Here is a 22,981-nt window from a genome sequence, read left to right on the forward strand (position 1 = left end):
CAAATAGCATGTTTTCAATTGCAAGGTATATGATTCTGTCGACCGTGCTTGGGAAGCAATCATATAACAACCAATCAGAGGTCGAATATTTCGTTTTGACAAGCCTTAATTATTTTCAATAGTACAATAGTGTGAATAATAAAATTACAATTATCTTCTTTTGGGAAGAATCTTAGAAGATTTTCTAATCTATTGCTGCAAGAACGAAGGAAATCCATCGAATACTAACCGATTTATTAGCATTTGAAATTGGACATATTTTTCACTTTTTTCGGTTTTAGATTTTCATTTCACATCCCTATGTAGCCGAACTTCCTGAGAGAAGTATTCTACTTCAAAAAATCAAAAAGGGTTTTGTGAATACACAAAAAAAGAGGGTGGTATCCAAGACACGACCGAATGACGTTGGACTACGGTATTTTTATATTCCATTAAAACAAATGGTAGACGGAATTGTAACTCTAGTATTTTCTGCAATTTAATCTAACAGTGCATTTCTAAAATTTCTGCTGAGAGGTAGAAGCATTATAAATAATAATATATACTAAAGGCACAGACAAACAGACTGCCACTCGATGACGATTTCATCGAGCAGAAAAATAATGATTATTTTGAAGTTTTGCTTAGTAGGCAATAATGTCGCTGGTGTCGCTATAAGCAAGCCTGCACATTCATTCTCAAAAACAAAAACCGTCAGTAAAGCCGCTGGTGTTGATTTGAGCAAGCATACACACCCATTAGCCAAGACAAAAACCTTTTACGAAAACAACTTAGTAGGCAACAAATCGCATGGTGGCGCATGAGTGTAACGTTTCGAACAAGGACCAAGATTTTTCAGGATTTTTCTTCGAAGAGGCACATCTGTTTGTCCGTGCTAAAAAAATGGATCTTTTATATTAGCGCTCTCACTTCATAAAAACCTTAGCCCCAGCCCAGGATATAACGTACGAGAAAAAAAATCCGAACCACTTTTAAATTGCTCAAAGATTTCGAAATGCTGCACAAATCGAAAAATCCTTTTCCACAAAATGAAGATCCACTTTTATATAACTGGCAAAACGATCAGTCGATTCTGTCAGGTGACGCTTAGTTGAGAAAATGGCGTTGTCGGAAGAAGACCGTCGTAAATTGATTTGCAATTTTTGTGAGCAAAACAAAGAAAATTATAAAAGATAAGGGTTCCACTATTTTAGAGATCTTGGATATAAAAAAAAAAACATTTATATACATCACTGTCAAACTCTTCGAGGATGGAAATACCTTCAAAAGAAAACCTGATTCCGGACGAGAATGCACTTTGCAAGAGAGCAACGTTCGAGCGAAATTGAGGGCGGAAACGGCTGGTCGGTCGGCGAAATCATATCGTGAGCTGGGCAATAAAGATCAGAATGATCCGAAAACAGTGAAAAATATCTGCATGAAAGAGGTATAAAACTTAGAATACAAGTACCATAAAAATGACAAACTAGTGTTTTGGCCAGACCTTGCAGTGTCACACTATGCTAATGCAACTTTAACGGAGCAGGATTTGCGGTAAGGCAATATCGAATTTACTCCGAAAGAATGCTTTCCTCAAAATGTGCCACATCTGCAGTCTATTGAAACTTTCTGGGCAAATTTGAAGCGAATGGTCTACCATGAAGGTTACAGAGCAAAGAACGTCGATTGTTCGATCGAAAAATCAAGGAGCTCGAAACAACTGAAACAATCGGAATTCAGAAAGCTATGAGGCAAGTACCCCAGAGGATCAGGAAATCAGCGCGATGTGGAGCTGAGTTTTTCTTATGAGGTTTGTTAATGAGTTACACTACTTAAATAAACAAACAAGTTTAGAAAAATAAGTTGCGCAAGATTTTTTTTTTTTTTTGAATTGAAAGTTTGTTCGGATTTGTTTACTCATACGTTAACTTCATGTATTTGAAGAAATTACGTTTATTTCAATAATTCAAATAAGCAAGAACTCAATCACACGCTTTTTGCGTAGTTGTTATCAAGGTGACGAGGGACAGGAAAATATATTACTTTTTTAATTATGGTTTGGAGCATTTCTAAATGTTATGTTGTTTTTCACGATAGGGACAAGTTTGTTTTTTCTCTGTGTGCGAGAAACATAAACAAAACCGCGCACCGATAAACAAAAACGAAAATATATTACTTAAACGAAAATAATGTTTTAGTGAATAAACGTGAAAATACTAAATCTTCGATTAACACCCGCTATAGCTACCCAAACACGTGCTATAGCAATCCATACATACGAATGAATGAGAAATTTAATTCGATGGCGTGCGCTTTAATAAGCGACTAATATTTGCCACCACGCACTTTCTGCTGCTCCAGAGAGAATTGTTCGCTTTGCCGTTCAACGCATGAAACAGAAATTTAATACGATGGCGTGCATATGTTACCGGTAGAGTTTTGGAATGTAAATGATGGGGTGAAATGTTCGAATATATCATCAAGGTTATATATCAAGGTTTCGTCAGTTATTTGGAAAGAGGGAGGGGTTCAGAAGAATATGGAATGGTAAGGAAAGTCGAAAAGCATCGAAAACAGAAAGTGACCTCGAGTAAAACAACAACAACAACAACAACAAATCGTATACAAAGTCAGATCGGTTGTATCCGTTAGTGTCGGCTATGCTTGGGAAGAGGTAGTGGTTAGTTGCTCTGTATGATTCAGAAAACCGATGTTATTTAGCAATTTTTCAATAGTGTATCTCAAGCAATGTTTGTTACATAAATTTAACCGTAAACAAATTTCTGTTCGGTTGATGCCAAAACCTCGATGTTCTGAAAAGAAATGACTGATATATAAGCGCTCTAAACCTGACCACTTTTCCCTGGTTTTCCCTGATTGAACTACTAGATTTTCAAATTCGGGTGCCTAATTTTGACGTAGACGTTAGTTCAATGGCAATAATTTTAAATCTGAAGTTAACAGAGCGTCAATAGAAAGTAATAACAACATTTTATAATTGCAAAGGCGCTGATAACTTAGATTTATAAACTTTCGAGTTGATGATTATAGAGCCAATTTTAAATGTTTACTATAAAATAATGAACCATCAACAGGGTTACTAATAAGAAATTTAGAAAATTTATAAAAAGATCAAGGCTATGATCAGTCCAACAAAATAGTGAGGTTTTTACAATGTCTCTGGAATGTCATCGTAACCGGTAATAAGAACCGACTGTAGTTTGGTTTACAAAGTTGGTTTTACAAGGAGTTTCAAACATTAATCGTGACTCACGAAACAACTGATTTGAGACAAATTCATAACGATTGCATATTTCGAAATATAACTAAAACCAATTCCCAAGTCAATCTAATTTATTTTTAAACTCAATTTGTCACCCTTATGAAGGCTAGTTACCTTATTTTTTCATAAATATAGTAATCACCCGATTATATCAGTACCCGATTTTATCTGCTCCCGATTTAATAATCATAAAACATTTCATTGAAAAAATGTCAGGGTGAACTGATTTTCTATTACGCTTCAATATTTTAGACTTTTTTCATAATTCTGTGTAGAATCTCCTAAAAGTGAGATAGAATATTTACTTTTTCATTAGATAAAGATAGACGCTTGGTGTCTTAGGCAAAGTATTAGGTTATATCAAAACAAGAACCTTTACAGAAGACATCATGTTTCTATCTCTTACATATTGCAAGCAACATAAAGTTTTCTATGAGAAGGCATTAAAAATCGTAATTTACATTTCAAGATTTTTCTGGTTGCAATATGTGAGAGATATCAGCATGCTGTCTTCGGCAAAGTTTAATGTTGTGAGAACATTTTGCTGTTGGTACTGCGCTACAGAAAGCAAGTAATTCATTTTACCAATTCAAACAAAGACATGAACTATTAAAAAACTTAATTGTAATTTATTTGCAACTTTACATCGATTTTTTTAAGTTTTTTATTTTTTTAGGTTTGTTCAGAAAAGTTTTAGGCATCTGAGTTTATCTATCTAAAAAATATTTAAAAAAATAGTGATGATCGATTTTTTATAGTCACTTTTTGTTTTTGACATATTTTTATTATCAGTACAGGATCTCAAATTGAAATTTTTAATTATTTTTAATAGAAGCTCAGACAGTTTTCTCAAATTCATCCCTTGACAACTTTTCTCTATCTTTTGTCATTATTCAGATATATCGATTTATAAAAAAACAACTGCAGCTTTTCTCATATGTTTATACAGATAAATTTTCCAAAAAAAAAATTAAATCACTGATTTTAGGTATTTAGTTATTGATTTAACTAATTGATTGATTTATTGATTAAATTTCAATAAAAAAAATAAAATTTTAAAAACATTCCCGATTTTATCACTTTCCCTATTTTATCACACCAAAAATCATCAGGGGGTGATATAATCGGGTGATCACTGTAATACAGATGAATATTAAAAAAATCAACTTTGTATCCTCAGAACCAGAGGCTCAGGAGCTTCGTATAGTTTAATGTTATCGACATATGAGCCGTTGTGGAACGGAGTGTTTTGCATTTGGCCATTCTGTTTCGGAAGAAATTTCGACATGGTATAAATTAGCTTAAAAGTTCGATTTTTCGAATTTTTTCTAGTCTCCTAACTTAAGCTTCTTGAGTAGATGCGGTTTATGTAAAAAACTCATTTTTGAAAAAAATGGTCTTTAGACCACTCTGTTCCACAACGGCACATATAATAGCACTTTCAGATTCTTTAGAATAACGAAAATGTATTGCACTCACAAAAAAAAAGAATTGGTCTCAGATAGCAGCGTTAGGAGACCAGCAACTTAAATTGGGTTTGGTATATGATATGCATATGATACATGTCATTTCAACAGACCAGGTTCAGTTCTATTTTTCTGCAGTTCGAAAAGTAGTATTGGTATGTCAATACAGTCGAACGCCTTGTAAAAGCCTGTATAGAAAGCTTCATGTATACTCTTGTCGTTCTTTTACTGTTTGAATATCAATCAACATACAGTGAGCGTTTTATGAGGGAAGACGATGTGAGGTCTAATCTAGCATACCTCAAGCATATAATAAAAATTGCATTTGATAGTTTGTCTGTACGAAGAGACCACATAAAATTGCAATGTTTCTGGGAGGCCTCTCATAGGCAATATCTGAAATTTTCAAAGTTTACGGGTCTTAAAAATTGTAGCAAAATCGTTTAATAAACCCTTGTATGCTATTTGTCTTGATTGTGATAGTGGTGTAGTGGTCTATGAAATAAGGTTCAGAATCTAAAATTAATTCCAAATACCTAACTTTTTCATATTTTCCTACATTCTGATTTCTTATCCTAACTACAATGTTGTGTATTGTTAATTTTTTACTATAAGGTATTGAATTGCATTTTATTATATTTAATTCTTCTCTTACATCTGATGGTCTTTTATTTCCAGTTACAGCTCCATACAGTCTTATCTTAGTACTTTCAGTCTTTTGCGGTTGAAAGAAATGTCGTTTACATACGAAATAATAAGAACTGTTCCCGAATTGTAACCTTATGGGACACTTGAAGCAACTTGAATGAGGTTTCATTTCTTTTCATTACACCTTATTATATGTTCCCTGTTAGTTAAATATGATTTACTTTAACAGACCAGACTCAATTTCTATAATATGCATTTTAAAAAGTAGCACTGGTATGTAAATACAATCGAATGCCTTCCTAAGTTTGCGGCCACATTCTTGCAATCCTTTGCACATTTTTTTCCATTCCCACAAAATTTACAAAAAAGGGATTGTTGACTATATGACCGATGAATTCAATATTTCGCGATTCTATCCGATGCGAGAGCGACGCAGGTCCATCTATCAAACCTTTATTTTACAACCAAAACAATTGATATGTTTACAACATTACTTGAGCGTATTCCCAAAAAAGGTAAGATCATGGTGAAGGAAATCCATCCATCAATGAAAAATACTATACCGTTCGTTTGAAAATTCGCGCACGAAGACGACTCTTGCATCTCATTTTGTTCCATTATTGCATCTCAAACATAACATAACCTATCTTGAAGCTTTGTACGCTGAACTAAAAATGGTACAACTTCATATCCCCTGAGGAAGACCAAGTCCAAAGGCCGAAACGTCGGATATAAGACATAGTAGCGTTTTGATACACCCTTGAAACTGAAAAAAGCCAAATTTCCCTTGAAATTTCATGTTACAGTCGTCTCTAAATTTGAATATGTTATTTTTTCTTGAATTTATTCCAGAACCATAGTGTCTGCAGCGGAATTGTTCAACTATTATTCTTATTAGAAGCTGAAATTTTTTATTTAATTTGAAATGCAAAAAGTAGGTTTATTTCTTGCAAATCTTCATACAAACTTGAAATGCAATGCGCCAGGCGGAGACAAAACCAATCGACTTCCGATGAATTCGGGATTGTTTGGGGCCCCAAATAGAACAAAAAAGTTTGGTTCTGGGTTTGTGCTATCAAGTATAATTTATTCCATATAACGGCGCCCCGCTCTAATACATATGTGTGTGTATACATGATATAGTTAGTAATGCCCGAAAAAATCATGTTACTTTGGCTTCGAATAGTAGAATGGCTTCCATGACCAGATCCGGGGGTATCTATCCCCTCCCCCCCTGTTTCCCCTGAGACCGGGCTTAGCCGTGAGCAAAACGACGAATTCGGTTCCTGAGGTTAGGAAGTGAAATTATTGAATTTTTCACTGATAAAACCGGAAAACAAAGTCAGAGTAGAATACTTCAGAGTCAGAGTAAAATACTTTGAGTAGGCTGAAAGAAATCCATTCCATTACAGTGTCCCTTGCGAAAAAGAACGAGAACTTAAGAATGTGACCTAGGCTTAGAAAATATATAGCACATCCAGGCGAGACTCGAACCCGCAAACTTCCTGTCTCCGGCATGGTGTTTTATCCAACTAAACTGATAAGGAGCGTTATAGAACGTTATCCTGGCAAACTTGGAATTTAGTTATTGTGACGGGTGGCCCACTAAAGTTAATAGAGCACAGGGGTTCACTATAGGTCAGTTTACCCTAAATCAAGCCAAATAAAATATATCTTCCCAGTAGTTTTAATAGGTTGAAACCCCACACCTGAGACAGCAAAATTACGGGTTCCGTCTGTATGAGGTATAGTTATCATTTTTTCTAAGCCTAAGTCACATTCTTCAATTCTTGTTTATTTCAAAAACTCACATATACTACTTGCTCTGCAAAATCTTAAAATGTAGTTATAAAAAAACAAAAATTTGAATTCATTCGTAAAGTAAATTGTTTGTCGTTTTAAATTGAATGTACGCTAAAAAAATAGGAACAACTACTCTACGTTTCGTACAATAATGACGAAAAAGATACCAACGAAAAAATACAGATACCGAAGACTCCTAAATGCAGTTTTGAATAAAGTTTCCTAAACGAGTTATTATTTCACTTATTTATGTTTTTTTTTCTTCATCTATTTATTTATGTTTTGTTAGAACTATAAATCTCTATGAAATGACTATTTGATCAATCTCTGCACAGTAGTAAATATCGATTGAAAAATCATTGAACGATGTTTCTTTTTATTTAGGATTATGATAGCTTATTTGAAAGTACACTTCATGAGTAAAGTAAACCAGTGTCTGTCTAATCGTAGGCTATTTTCATAAGCACAATGTGATGTGCCTGATTTTTCGATTATTGATTATGGAATTCTTATATTCCGACACATGAAACTGCGAGCAAAAAAATCCCACAGGCGTTGAATACTCAAACACTCTAATAGTCAATTAGCTTAATATCCGAGCAATGCACACATCATGATTGCTAGAAACAGAATCTACCGCAAAATAAAATGACACAGATTGCAGACGCACGGGGGACGCAAACCATAAACAAATTAGAACGACATTAGTATCAACTCACCAATACACGAACGGAAGTTTGTATACTGTCGGCAGTCCCATATCCTATATCATGTCCGAAAAAACGAGCCGTCCTCAAATATCAATATTTTTGAACCACCGTTTCGCTTTACCACCGAGAAAAGCCTCACGGACCCGATGCCGGGAAACAATAATTATTTTGTTTCGACCCAGTGCTTTACCACTTAACAATTTTCACTGCTCTCACGCTTAGCACTCAATGACTCGCAATGAAATTTTTTTCTATCTTTTATCCTTCACTTTTGGGGTAAAACAAACTGAACAACAAACAGCCACTGGCCAAATTTTCCCTCGTTTTCACATGTGCAGAGGTGATGACCGGATTGGCGGCGGGCCAAAACGTGCCGAGATTGGCTTCAGTACATTTTCGCGCGCAGTGCACTCTGGAAATGAAGAGAAAAAAACGGAACAAAATAAATATGGAACTTGTTGTCAATTAGCTAATGGTATTCAATGTGAACAAGGTGATTTGATTATAATCAATATTATTTATTTTGAGAGAATCTTCTTCCACGCCTTTATGCCGAAGTGTGAATGATTTTTATTTTGTCGTTTGCCCTGTCCAACGGGTTTCGACAAGTTCAATAATATTATGCAAGTCTTGTATAAGTGTTCATTTGAAATTGAAGCAATCATTGAACCAGAACGCTCAGCTGATATCGTCAAAAAACGTAATGTTTCGAATCTTAATCGTTTTATTGCTTGAAATAATGGAACTGTTTATGACAACGAATTTCAAAACCTTTAATGAATAAAAATCATCCAAACATTTATCTTAGGGATGACAAAATCAGAGTATCCCTGTGACTCTTTTTTGCACTTGATTCCAGCTATTACCTTAAGTCCAATCATCATTTAGCATGAAAAAGTAAAGCAATTTTAAATTCCAGAACAGCAAGTGCTAGCAGGCACGCCAACGGCAAACTCGTTTTAAATATTAATCTCTTTCAAAACGCCATGGTTCGGGATTTCATTTGCGTGATGTCCCGGCTTATGTCCAATCACTATAGATTTGACGCGCATCTCCGTCGTGTTGGGCTCGGGGAAAGTGGTATCTGTGCCTGTGGTGAAGGTTATCACGACATAGAGCACGTTGTTTGGTCATGCCCTGTACACCGTGACGCCAGGTCTAGATTAATAGCTTCCCTGCAGGCCGAAGGTAGGCAGCCGGCTGTTCCTGTTCGTGATGTCTTGGCGAGCCGTGACCTATCCTACATGTCCCTTATATACGTTTTCCTGAAATCCATCCACGCCCCAGTTTAGTCCTATCCCCTTCCGCCTACATCCAACCAAACGACAAGAACACGTTAAGACCCCGGATCCGGAAACAGCAATCAGACCCGCACGATACTCTCAAGGCCCGATGGAAACAACCCAATATGCCAGTCCGTAATATCTTGGCCCAGCAGAGGAACAAATTTAATATGCTGCTTACCTATGGCAATGAAAATCATCAAACAGCAACCTGTGCTTTTAATGCAAAATATTCTAGCTTTAAGTTAGATTTAGTTTCAGCTCGTAGTCGGCAGCGAGGATAAAAAATTTGCTTTTAGTTATTAAGATACTTTAGAAAGTAAGCTACCAGATATAATTGGCGCCGTTAAACATTGAATTGTATTTGTGCCATGTCAAATAAACTATAGATGAAGAAAAAAAAAACCGCCATGGTTACTGTTAGTAGAACTTTTCCGTGTTAGCAAGCGTCCCGTTAAATCCTCTTTTACGGTTGCGCACAGTGTCAGATGGAGCCCATATGTTAACTAGAACAAGCAACCTTACGAAACCAGCCGTGATTGCGGCAGCGGCGTTTGTTTCGATGTTTCCGCGAAGTGTCCATGGCACCCGTATCATTGTAAGGTGGTGAAAAACTTTTGTTGTAGGTATGTAAATTTCTGGAACATGAAGAACAACTTGGATGTTGTTAGGGATGATATTCAAAATGTTCGTTACAAAGTTTACTTCCAGAGTAGGAATGTTGTTTAGAGAACGGTACATTATCATACTAAAATTTTCAAGATGACAGATCAGAGTTACTTTCAAGATATGTATATTTTCATGTTCAGATTCAGACGTGGTTACATCCTTCAAGCATGGATGAAAAACTGTGCCACTCGCCAGTGGAACGTAAAATTTTTCTTACGGTGATTGGTGTTCAATCGAAAATTCTTCTCAGAAAAATGTAACTTCAAAGTGACTCTTATACCGTTTTTACTCCAATTGAATCGGTTTTGTAAGTAGGATAGCGAACGGCTTCGGCAGTGGTTTTCTTCGGCAGGTTTCTGCATAAGATTGCTGCAGAAAACCTGCCGAAGAAAAGCACTGTCGAAGCCGTTTGCTACCGTACTGTTGGTAAAGGCGAAACTCGTGATCCATTTGTCAAGTGGACGTATTGCTTTCGATTTTGCCAATAAATCTGGTACTCTCATAAAAGGAAGCATGATAGAACGAAAATAATACTTTTGAGGCACGGTGGTCATTTTTTCTGATGAAACCCTATTTCTTCTGGAGCAGCCACACAATTCACAAAATTACCGGTTATGGACAGCAGTTAGAGACAATTTCAGAGTTTTAAAAAAGTGTTCTTCGGTTCAAGAGTACAACTTGAGTGATGATTTGGAGGACAGTTTCTAAGCAAAATAAGCTTCCACTGTTTCTTATCAACAAATTAACGCAACTGATTTTCATTAAAAAACGGATGCTTCGGAGAAAATTGTTGCCCCGAGTTTTCGAAAACTCTTTGAAGATTACTATGTGTTCCAGCAAAACCTGATATTCCGTATATACTGCGAACTTGGATCAAGTTTGGTATAGGAACCAGAATCTGAGAAAGTATTTTAATAGACAATTATCAGGTTAAAATGATTCTGTGACCCGTCGCTTTCAATTTAAGAACATTTGCTTCATTAACACTCTATGAATCAAATGAAAGCTACTCGAATGCTCTTGTTTTGATTCTGACAACTGAACAGTATTACTATCACCGGACGATTGTCAATAGGAAAAGACAATAAGCGCTGGCGAATACAGGGGACTTCCATACACGCATGCAGAGGAAAGAAGGAGGTAAAAAAATCGTGACGATATGAAACGAAAGAAGCCTACACCACACAGTAAAAAAAAATTACATTACTTTAAATGCACATAAATGGAGCATTGGAAACCACGTAATATTCCATGAGGCATTATATTCACATGCAAAGTAAATGAATATATTGTGAATTTGCATGCAAATTTATATTCGAAGCTTTAAGTTTATATCAATTAACGTACAAATTTACATGTCTTAAAACGATTCTGTATTGTACATTATTAACGGTGTGAAATTGTATATGTTTTTCACTTTATGTGTTAGAAATCGTTATGTGCTTTCATTTGTATTAGTTGTAAATTTCATTTTTTGGTACTGTGCAGCTTCACAAATCAAAAACAAAAAAAAATTATTCCGAACTATTTATCGCAACTTGCGTAACGTATTTATTGGATGTCATTTCCGTTATGACTGCGGCTTGTGGTATTAAAAAATTGCATCAAACGACGTAATGCAGTGCCAATAACAATTGACACGCTGAAGGAGAGGAAAGAGTGTCTCTCTCCGTCTCTCGCTCCGTCAATTGAAACAGTCATCAGTTTCATTGGGAAGGTTTCGATTCAAATCTGGTAAGAAAAAACCGTGATCAAAGATGTTTGACAGCAAAAATGTTCATCGTGATTCGATGACAGTCACCGAAAGAAATCAACTAAAATTAAAACTGTTCGAATCGAAGTAACTGTGCGAAATCTTAAGTTTCATTGCTATGTTTAGAAAATGTAGTGCCCTAGTAGGAACACTTTGAATCCAAAATTCTTACGAATGCTTACGAAGGTAGAGAGGGACTCAAGAGAATCTTACGTAAGATTCGTGGGGGGAGGGGGGTAATGCGAAATCTTACTAAGCCTTATTATGGGGGGAAGGGGAGTCAAAAATTTCGAAAAAAGTCCTTACACAATTCATGGATGACACCTATCTCCTTATATAAACCCATTGCGCACTTTGGAGGGGCTCGAGAGTGTCCCCGATACGCGGACGTGTCAGTTTATTCGAAAAACCCTAGTTGTGCATTATTCGCCAGAGGTGATCTCGATCGACTGTATCATACGCACCTTGGAGTCCCCGAAGACGTGGTGTGCTCTCGTACTCATAATATTTCTGAAGGACCTGCCGGAGAGTGAAGATTTGATCCGTAGTATCGCGTGCTTGCGTAAATTCCACTTGATACTGCGCTACGAATTCTTTTACTAAAGGAGATAAACGGTAACGCAGGATCTGGGAAACAACTTTGTGGGTAGCGTTGAGCAACGCCATGCCACGGTAGTTTCTGCAATGTAACCGATAGCCTTTCATGCACTAACGTAACTACGCACGCCATCATAGTAACCCATGAGTCAGCAGAATAAATTTGACAGTTCTATCAGTCGAACTCTAACCGTGATGGCGAAAACAGTGAAACTATTCCGTTCAGAAGTGTGCGCGTTCAAAGAACAGTACCCCGTCGAAAACGGATATCGTGCGGCATTTTCTGGACGCCGGATATTCCCGTTCCGGCATCTGCAACATCTTGACACTATTGCACACTAATCAGAGCATCGAAAGAAAGCCTGAGGAAAAGTGGCTACATCGTTGCATGCGCTTGCGTCCACTGGTCTCAAAGCTGCAGGCAATGACGCAGCAGCGGCGGCTGGATAAGATGATCAAGTCTATTTTCACAGCAAATCGTGACATGGCGATGGTGAGGGACTACGAGACCTATCTCATCCAGGATGGCAACGACTGGCAGGGCACTTCGTATTTTACCTCCCCCACGAAGGAAGTGAGCTCCGAGGTGAAGTTCATTTCACACACCAAGTTCCCCACGAAGGTGCTGCTGTGGCTGACAATCAGCGAGAAGGGGATATCAAAGGCGCTCTTCTTTCGCTTCGGACTGGTCGTAAATGGGGACATTTATAGTACGAAGGGCCTGCCCGAAGTTGCGTCGTTCATCGAGAAATACCATAAGAGCGAAGACGTGGTGTTCTTGCCGCAAATCTGAAGCGTAAGATCTGCTCCAACAATTTTGTCATCTGAGGGGTAATCGACTGAGGGAGAATTGATAAATGAAACGAAGAAAGAACTTAAAAACATGCCTACACGCATGTTTTCGTCCGCCAATGCGAATGTTCCGCTTAACCGCCGGAAAGCATTTCAATTATCTGTCTTAGTTTTTTCTGTCACCATACAAAAAAACTTTTTTAAGCGTTTTTTTTTTTCAGTGCACAAATTTCCCGTTCGATCTTCAGGGTATCGGGAACTGGGACACGGCTATCGTCCGCAGCATTCCAAGGTTAACTTTTCTTCCATCTCTCCGTTAACTCGCCACTGCGGTGCTTTTCGAAGAATTACTTCCACCTACCACATTGCGTTCGATTGTGCTCAGGTTTCATCCACGTCTCTACAGATATCCGGACCCAGTGTGTAGCCTTAATGTGATTGGTTCAACTTCGCATTCGCATTGGCGTGTGTCATCAACCCGGACTAGTTGCTCTGCCCTCCTGCTGACGCTCTTTTCTCTTCAGGACTCATTACTCAATAGCTCGCTGGCATTCCCGGTCAATCTAGTCATTTTGTCGGCAAGAGATTACCTCAACTTATGCCTCCGATGGCCGAACGCAGTTTGTTTCTCCAATTATCGAACGACGAAGCTCTTGATTTTTTCATAGCACGTAATACCTCGACAAGTAGCCCTCGGTAGCTTGCGGGTTATGTAATTACCAGATACCGAGGAACACCATGTTTGAAATACCGTAGATAGTTTCTGTACGCTCATGTACTACTAGTAGGTGGTGTTATGATATCCGCACTCCAGAGGGAGCATGCTCTTAGATAATGTGGAAGCATAAACTTTTACTGAATGTTGCGAACTCTTCGCTAAATTTTTTGCATCGATGTTCGACGAAACTTGTGTCTCGGAACCCGAAGCTGAGTTGTTCCTGTGGACTGCATGAATCTAACGCCGTCCGGGATCTGACGGTATACGGTCAGTTATATATTGTCACAGTGCTGTTAATTTTGCAGTGCCATTAGCAGTCATTTCACCCTCTCTCTCTTTGATGTAGTTTTCCCTGAAGTTTGGAAGCAATCGTATATGTTGCCCGTGTTCTAAGCTGGCGACAAAAGAAACGTTAGAATTTATCGCTGTGGAACAAGCTTATCTGCGGCACCACAGCTATTCTAAATTATCGTCAGTGATATGATTCGTAGCCAGTCAAAGAGCTAGATCTCTAGTGATCAGTACAGTTTCATGCTTGGGAGATCTAATTCCACGAATCTTTGGACTTCACCGGCACCTGTATTACTGCAATGAAGAAAAAAATTCTTGATGTCGGTTTTCGACAAAATCGATCACAACGTACTGTTGGCCGAACTGTCTCGTCTAGGATCCTCTTAAGTTGACCTTTCCTGGATCTTCATAAGTTGAGCCTCGAGTTTCTGCAATTCAACCGGAGTGCCCCAAGGTAGCAATTTAGGCCCGCTGTTGTTTCACTATTACCAAACGACGTTGCTTTGCAAAACCAGCTGAATGTGTTGTGGACTGGTGCTCTCGCAACAAACTAAGTTTGTACGCTTGACGTTCTATCGCGCAAAAAACTGATTTCATTTGATTATTGCATTACCGGGACTTCAATCCGATAGGTTGCGTAACATAAACGAGTTAGGAGTCATACTCGATCCAATACTATCATTTGACCTCCACTACACCTCGATAATTGCCAAGGCCAATCGGCAACTTGGTTTCATTTCCGAAGTTGCCAGAAGTTTCAATGATCCATACTGCTTGAAATCCTTGTACTATGCGCTAGCTAGACCAATTCTTGTAACCGCTTGTATTGTAGGATTCCACTAGATACGTGCTGGATCGATGGGATTGAAAGTGAACGAAAATTTATCCGGCTGGCCCTGTGTCACCTTCCTTGGCGAAATTCTCTAGTTCTCCCTGAATACGAAAACCGATGCAGACACACTTGAAAAAACGCGTTAAACAGGCGATGGTCGTCACGAAGTTGCCCAGTGGATAAGTTGACTCTCCTCTGTTACTTCCCATGTTGGATTTTCGTGTGGCTCAACGTTCCCTCCGGTACCGATTGCTGCTGCTGGATACGATGCGGCTTGTCGGGGTTTGAAACAGGGTGACGGGCTGTCAAACTTATAGTTTAGCATTATAATGGAAGGCTAGCGTGCAAAGAAGTGACAATACATGCTCATAGGTTTTGCGGACGATATTGACATCATTGGTATTAACCGTGCAGCGGTGGAAAAGGCCTTTTTACCTCTCAAGTGGGAAGCTGCAAAAATAGGTTTGATCAAAAACTTTATCAAAACGAACTGAATGATGGCTGATAAAGAACGTGGTACCGAGTTTCGCAATGGAGCTACCATTTTGGCTGTAATAGCGTTAGATTCAGTTACCCGCTCAGACGCAGTCGTGAGCCGCCCCAAACCGGGGGACAGACGCTCAGAAAGGCTAGGTTTTTCTCCGAGAAGGTCAGTATCCCATCTCTGTCATCATACGGCCGAGGTCCCACCACGGGTTGGTTACCATGATTTTCGCTTTTTTACTCATATCCCGGCTGGTACCACGGAGATAGGAATACGAGTTCCTTAGCAGGATGCTATGAATCATAAATGAGGTCTTTTTCATTCCTGCAAGTACTGATGGTATGCCCTGTTCAGTTTTTTACCAGCTTCTGCGAGATACTGAAGAGAATTAAAAACTCAGACTAGTACCTGTAGTAAGACGTAGCCATTTACAAGAAAAAGTTGTTTAGTCTATTCCTATGTTAAACACAACAAGTTAAATACAACAATCACGGCTGGAATTAGCTTGTTCCCACAGAATGTAAATTATTCAAAATGAGAAATGTAAGGCACTGTGTACACCGCTCGGTAAGTCCGTCGACATTTGCCCGCTAAAGCTACATAGCACTAAGCTCACATGATTTCCCCGTAGGATCAAGTGGTTTGCTTCCCCGACTGATTAATATGAACTAACCATACGTGAGGTCATATCGAGCGGATGAAATCCATCCATCTAGTGGGTTATATACCTCTGCACATCTACATCTACTTATAACCACCACTTTCAATATGTGCGAGCACGCTCTGGCCGGGAAAGGCGAACAAAACCGTAACAATCCTACCCCAAGCGGAGGAAGAATGTGAATGAAAATTGTCCTTTTTATTACCACTCGGGGACGTTCCGCTGAGCATAAACGGAAGAGAAGTCATAATATGGTTCAACTGTGTAACAACGGACGCATGTGTGGCGCGTATCTTGGCTAGGAGAAGATGGTGCAAGATAAGGAAAAGCGTGACACCACCAACAATGTCTTTCTATTCACAAAAAGGAACTAGGGGTAAGCGGGGTAAGACCGCCCCCTTAAGCAATTCTGTTTATAAAAAAAAAAAGTTGCGGCTGCAATTTCATTTTTTTTTCGCTAAGAGGTTCTTATATTCAATACCCGCATTTAAAAAATAAGAACTGAATTTTTTTTGTTTATTTTCCAGCTTTTTTTTTTCAATTTTAAAAATTCATTGAAAATGTGCAGATCTTTTTCATGCGGGGTAAGCCCGCCCACCAGCGGGGTAAGATCGCCCACCATTTTTTGAGAATAACAAATATTTTTAGGGCCAAGTTGGGTTGATTTTATCGGTATAGTGTCTTTGACAAAGTTGTGGATGGTATTTTTTTTTTTTTTGATAAAATATACCTACACTGTGAAAAATCTGGAAAAATTTTTTTTTCTAAGTTTTAACTTTTTTTTGTTTTTTGATTATCCAAGTTGAAATCAATGTTTAGGTAACTCTTTGTTGTTTTCAAAATACATAGATTTTTCAGAATTGGGGTTTTTCAAGATATTCAATTTATAATAAACCTGTCTTTAAGCTAAAAATACAAACTCATTATACCTGTCTGTATGATTTTTTTGAAGACTTATTATGTATAGAGTAATAATAATAATTATTGATTTTTTGCTCATATTTTAAATTTTTTTATGGTTTTTTTTGACGAACAAAATTACCAACGACGCCCAAGAAATAATCTTTACAAAATTTGAGCTATAAATATTTCCATTACTCCATGATCAAATAACCATCAAATTTCAGCTTACCTTTTGTAGATTCTGCAGGCAGAAACATCTTTTTTTTTAAATAAATTAAAAAAAATTTAATGCCATTTTTATATCTTTTCTTTAATTTTTTTACAGTGTATTCTTTTTTCGGAAGTAAAAAACTGCTGTTTTCAACTCTGCCGGAGAAGTCATATCGATCAAACAAACCGTCCTGGCTCTAAATTTTTTTTTGTTTATTAATACCATTTTTACACAAGTTTACTTTTTTCAAAAATTAGTCGCCATAAAAAAAGTTTCTAGAAAAGCTTCTACCAAATCGGAAATGGTCTATTAACATTGATGTCTTATGTGACTTGAAATTGCTTTACTGATCCCGTAAATATTCCCTTTGTAGTGTTGAGGCATTTTGGTCTTGAAGTAAAACAACAAGCACTTGTATACGTGGCGGTTTTACCCCATGTATAGTGGGCGACTTTACCCCCAGTGGAACATTTTCATATTCCATCGAAAAAGTAGTCAAAATTACAAGATTACTCACGGCCTTCGATATTTCCGAAAGAAGACAGATTCAGGCAAGCGGTTAAACGTATATTCACGAATAAAACAATAGATTTTTAGACAGAAAAACCTTAAGTCCCGTTGCCGCAAAACAATAGCGCGTTGACTGGTTGCCAGCTGAAAGGTAGTTTTTAATTATTTCTGTGACTGTTTGCGCACTATCAAAAAAGAAAGGGGTGCAAAATGTTATGTAATTATACTGTAATAGACATGTTAAATATTTTTTTCAATTATTATATAACTTGGTAGTAAAATCACGGTGAGCGGTCTTACCCCGCTGGGCGCTCTTACCCTGTTTACCCCTAAATAGCTGGAAGCCGCTTACATCGACTCGTTATTGCCCATTACGAGCCGGCTGGAATATGTGGTAGGAAATGTGGGTCAGTCCCGGTGAACCGAAACACTGACGTACAATATACGTTAAATATTTGTTATCAACCTCTAATCGTAGGGGTGTTGCTGGAAAATTTAAGACTATATGGTTTTAGGATAGTGAATGGAGTCTATACTTATAGTAAAAGCAAATATTTTTTCTAACGAAAAATAAGGTCAGACACGTTTGTTATTATAAACTATGAGGGCTATCTTAGCGCCTATCTTCGTTCCATCTAGCTACGGGCCACGAGCAATGATCATCGCCAAGTCGCCCAGCACGCAATATCACAGTTTAGTTCAAGCTGTCATTTCACTGGTAAGCCTTTTGTCCTGCGGGAGACATGTTCCGGAATGATAAAATGACGAAAAATGATGACCACCTAGGACACACGAACACGCAAACGTGCTCTTAGATATAGGTATATATGCATGCGGACAGCACGGGCTTCCTTAGGTAGTCCTTTTCATTGCTTCAATGTTCAATTTGCTTGGGCAAGCTGTCAGACTCAGAGTTAAATTATACGAATACTGAGGGGAGACCGTGGTAGTACGTGATGCGCCGGGGGGGGGGAGGGGGGGAGTGACGACTATGTTTTGTGGTATTGCTGGCGGAAGCTGGCTGCCAGACGAATGAATGGCGAGCTTTGCATACAAAAGTGATTCTAAGTATGGTACTTTGTCAAGCTCACGTTTCATGGGAGTCTCGAATGTATTTGACATAATTGTCTGGAGGAGAGTTCCGACAACGAAGTATTCGTTTTTGGGAGCACCGGAAATAATTTGTGTCTCGTACGATGTGATAAATGGCAGAAGATTTGACGTTGTGGGTAATTAATTAGCTTCGGTGGGGATCATCTTATTTCTGTTGGGGCTCAATTTCCACTTACAATGTGTGCGTGGGTAGCATAGCATGACGTAGATGTATAAAAAAGTAGGCAACTGATTGATTTTGTACGATAAAAGGCTACATAAAAGTGCTGCACGGCATTTAAGACAGGTACTTAACAACAAAGTAATAATTTTACTCAGTAAGCAATTCAAGACCGTATTCAATTCCTATTGAATTTTTTAATTTTTTTTTCATAGGCATAAACACGGGTCGCGTAAAATTTCAAATCAATTTTGTCAGTTTTCCATGATTTTATGCGGGCAGGAATTTTCTAATTACCTTATTGTTTATTACATAATCATTAACTTTATGTGAGAGAATTTGAACAAAATAGCATATTTGGAAGTGAGCTATGTATTCCCTTAACTTCTAATAGTGTGTTCTATGGTGTAGGTCAGATACTTCGCGGAATTTCATTCCTTCATGGAAAAATCTAGCAAACAGCAATCAGTTTAGCATATAATGGCTTCCAGAGAAATGCGGCTAGGAGAGCAATAAAAACGTCAATATTTTTGCTGTACATACTACCAATCGGTCTGGGCACAAAATTCTAAGGAATGAAATACTTTCCCAGACCATAAAAGCCAATTTGTTATTCTCTGCAGTACGACGTCAATTGAAACGCTTTTTACATTCCAACAGTTATACAGAATGTTATCGCTTAATATACATATTACCTAATATGATAACAGAACTGTCTGAGGAATACTATTGAAACTAATGAAACTAAATTTCTAAGCATGTACATAACACACACTAAATTCCGATGGTATGAAACTATATCAATATTCTGCGAAATTCGTTTAATTAGATTGGGTTTAAATCCGATATTAAGAATGTGCCTCAACTACGACATATCTTTTAAATATTCATGCTTTTTTCGTATTTTGGTCGACAAAAATCACTACAGTATTAGAATGTTTACCTGTCCCGTGTTTTTAACCTTAGGGTGCTTATGTTAATCGAGCGGAAGATCTCAAAAACTAGATTTTAACGGAGAAACTTAGGGCATTTTCCGTAATTAAAGGGCGTGTTAACAAAAAAAAACATGTTTTGAAATTTGCACTAAGAATTTGTTTTTGTATACTAAAGTTAAAAAGTTTGTATACTAAAGTTAAAAAATGAGTACCTTCTAGCTGAAATTTAAAAATGGTTTTCTTGCAACAGTGTTTTACGACATGTAACCCTTGTGGGCAACTCGTATTGATGTAATGCTGAAAAACATACATTTCTGGATTCAAAAATATTGATTTCTTTATCCTTCCTTAATCGTTGGTTACTCTAACCGACATTTTATTGCTTGCATCCTCCGATTTTTACCGATCATTAATCATAAAATATTGCTCCCGTGAGACTGTTTATAGCTGGTTGTCAATGTACCGTGTAACGCGAAGGTTGTCGGTCTCATCATCCTCACCACATATACATACATATTCATAATCGCCTGGTATGGTCATGTTGGATGGATGAATGCACGGGCAGATCATGCTACCTCGACTGCAAAATTGCTTTTTTTGTTAGATAGGTAGAACACAATATTTTCCGCAATTCCCAGATCCTCTCAGTTCATGTTTTTACACCACCATTTACACCCCAGTCACACTGGAAGCTGCTAAAATTTCATTCACTCGCAAATAAACTCAAACCGTTTGCCAGATCTAGATCTGTGCGAATGAATAAAATACGGCTCTCGTGACAATCGCTGAGCCACGAAACGAACTTGCCTGTTGGTAGTAACATAAGTTTGAAACTGCCATATAATCCTCACTTAACAGAACGATGATGGCGACAGCCATCATTATCATCATCATCATCATCATCATCATCATCATCATCATCGCCGTCTCACCGAATCATTTTTTGAGTGCAAAATATTGTTCGGGTATAAAATCACAACCACGGTTCCCGATTGAACTTGGAGTCTGCACAAAAAATGCAAAACTCCATTCCTCTTCTCTACTTGCGGAACGCATGCCTGGTACAGAACTCTCAGTTGGATGTGCACATGTACGTTGTACATATATCTGTATGTGGGACGTTTGTTGTACTACGAATTCATCACTTTAATTGAATTAAATCCCGCACACCACAAACGGACAGACGGACAAACGGAACCGACCGGGTGTAAGGCCAACGAGCTTCGGTATGATAACGATACGATTAAATTGGTCTGCTTTGGAATCTGTTGTTCAATAACCAGCATATCTTTCCTGAACAATACAATACGTTGCTGGGACTTGTCACATACAACAGTAGACAATTCAATTGGATCTGAATCACAACCGTATAGAATCGGATATAGGAATATGAAGCTGGAGCATGTCTCTTCAGAGAATGGATGCTTGAGTTGATTTGATACTTCCTGTGCGGGTCCTTCTGTTAAGTGCGGTTTACCAGCGTGGTCTTCGACCGATAGAATATGTCACTATCTCTGCCGAATGAGCGCTGTGATTTGATCAACTGAGGTTTAACTGTATAGTGTAATTCGAGTATTTTGTTTGCGATTATTTCAAACACCGAGAATCCTAGAAACAGAGAAACCGTACCGTAACAAGCTTTCGAACGCTTGGGCGGATTTGTTTCTGTCAGCATGACGACAATCGATAATTCGTTCCGCTAACCGACGGTGTAATTTGACCTCTATTATTTATGGGAATACACTGTGCCACAAACAAACGAATTGCAGCAATGTCAGTACACACACACAGCAATGTCAGTACACACAGTGACACACGATTTTGGCGATTTATTAACAACAACAGAAGTTATAAACAATTGAAGTCGATTTTTTTTGTCGAAAAAGAACTTTTTTTTTCAAACCGTTGCCATTTTGCGAAGAAAAATTCTAGAAATATAATCCTGTGTACTTCACTAGCGACACTTATGTAGATAATGAAAAAAAAATTGTTTTGGTGATAGGTAGAGTTGGGCACGACCTCTACTGCTCGCCGCGGAACAACTTAACAAATGCGGTTCACCGCAATCGCTGCACAGCCGCCATTTTGTAACAAAAATAGTAATAACAATTTTTTTTCTACTCTGCAAGAGTTGCTTAATCCAATTATATATAATTTATATACCTTACATCTCAAATGTCCTTTGAAAAATTAAGAAAAAAATCCTTGTTTTTTTGAGCATTTGGTGGATATTACCTCTTAAGTAAACTCTAAATGTCTCTATACCTCTTTCTTAAATATCACTCAACGAAAAAATTTATCTAAGATTAAGAACTTGCAGTTATTTTATGAAGAATTTCGAGAGAAATTTGTTCAGTTTCGGAAACTTCGGTATTTCGCACAGCCTTACTGATAGTGATTTCATCCTGACGTCATATACTTTTATTTGTATGAAGAGCTTTTTTAGATAATAATTTTTTACCTATTCTTTTAGTTTTTTTTTTTTCAGAGAAAAAAAAAACTTTTTTTAGAGTGTATATTTCATCATATTGTGTCATACCGATCAAACAAACCGTTTTGGCTCTAAAAATATTTGTAATCATCAATACCTTCTCAAAATCGCATTTTTAAAAAACTTTCCAAAAATGAATCGTGTTTCAAAAAATTAAGCCAATAGAACAACATCTATTGCCCATAGAAACATCTATGCAAAATTCTAGCCAAATCAAAAATGGTCGATTAAATTGGTTGCTGTTTTTTTGTCGAATTGCTCACATCGTCTCGCTGATCAACAAATCTGCTCGTATGAAGACATCGAAAAACGGCTTGAATCGTGGACAGCTTCAAACACATTTTTAGTGACGCTATTCAAGCACTGCCAGAAAGATTGGGCAATGCATTGAATGATTTATTAGTATTTAGTATTTTTTGAATGAAGTTGCATTTTTAATAAAAAGTAACGAAGTTTATTCTTGAAATTCATTTGAATGAAAAATTATAATAAATAATTCAAAACATATAAAAATGCAGTCCTGTCTGTCTGTCTGTCTGTTTGATCCATATAGGCTCGGAAACTACTGAACCGATCGACGTGTAATTTTGTATATAGAGGTTCTATGGGCAGGAAACGTTCCGATAGTTCGAGACCCCTCCGTGTTTGGAAGGGAGAGGTCCAATATAAATGAAACACAAATTTCTGCG

At 37.6% G+C, this 22,981-nt stretch overlaps 1 protein-coding gene across 3 annotated transcripts in view; it reads right to left on the reverse strand.

Annotated features, from left to right (window-relative positions):
• LOC129724512 (leucine-rich repeat-containing G-protein coupled receptor 4-like) overlaps positions 1-22,981 on the reverse strand; it is an 85,041-nt gene that overhangs the window by 42,070 nt on the left and 19,990 nt on the right. Inside the window, exon 2 of one of the 3 annotated variants that reach the window (XM_055679467.1) lies at positions 7,899-8,299. The exons of 1 other annotated variant lie outside the window; for it this stretch is intronic. The gene's annotated coding sequence lies outside the window, so the exon portion shown is untranslated. Of the gene's footprint in view, positions 1-7,898; positions 8,302-22,981 lie in introns of all 3 variants that reach the window. One more of the 3 variants, XM_055679468.1, reaches the window with a different exon arrangement.

The sequence above is a fragment of the Wyeomyia smithii genome, chromosome 2, assembly GCF_029784165.1.
Source record: "Wyeomyia smithii strain HCP4-BCI-WySm-NY-G18 chromosome 2, ASM2978416v1, whole genome shotgun sequence".
In the NCBI taxonomy this organism is placed as follows: Eukaryota; Metazoa; Arthropoda; class Insecta; order Diptera; family Culicidae; genus Wyeomyia; species Wyeomyia smithii.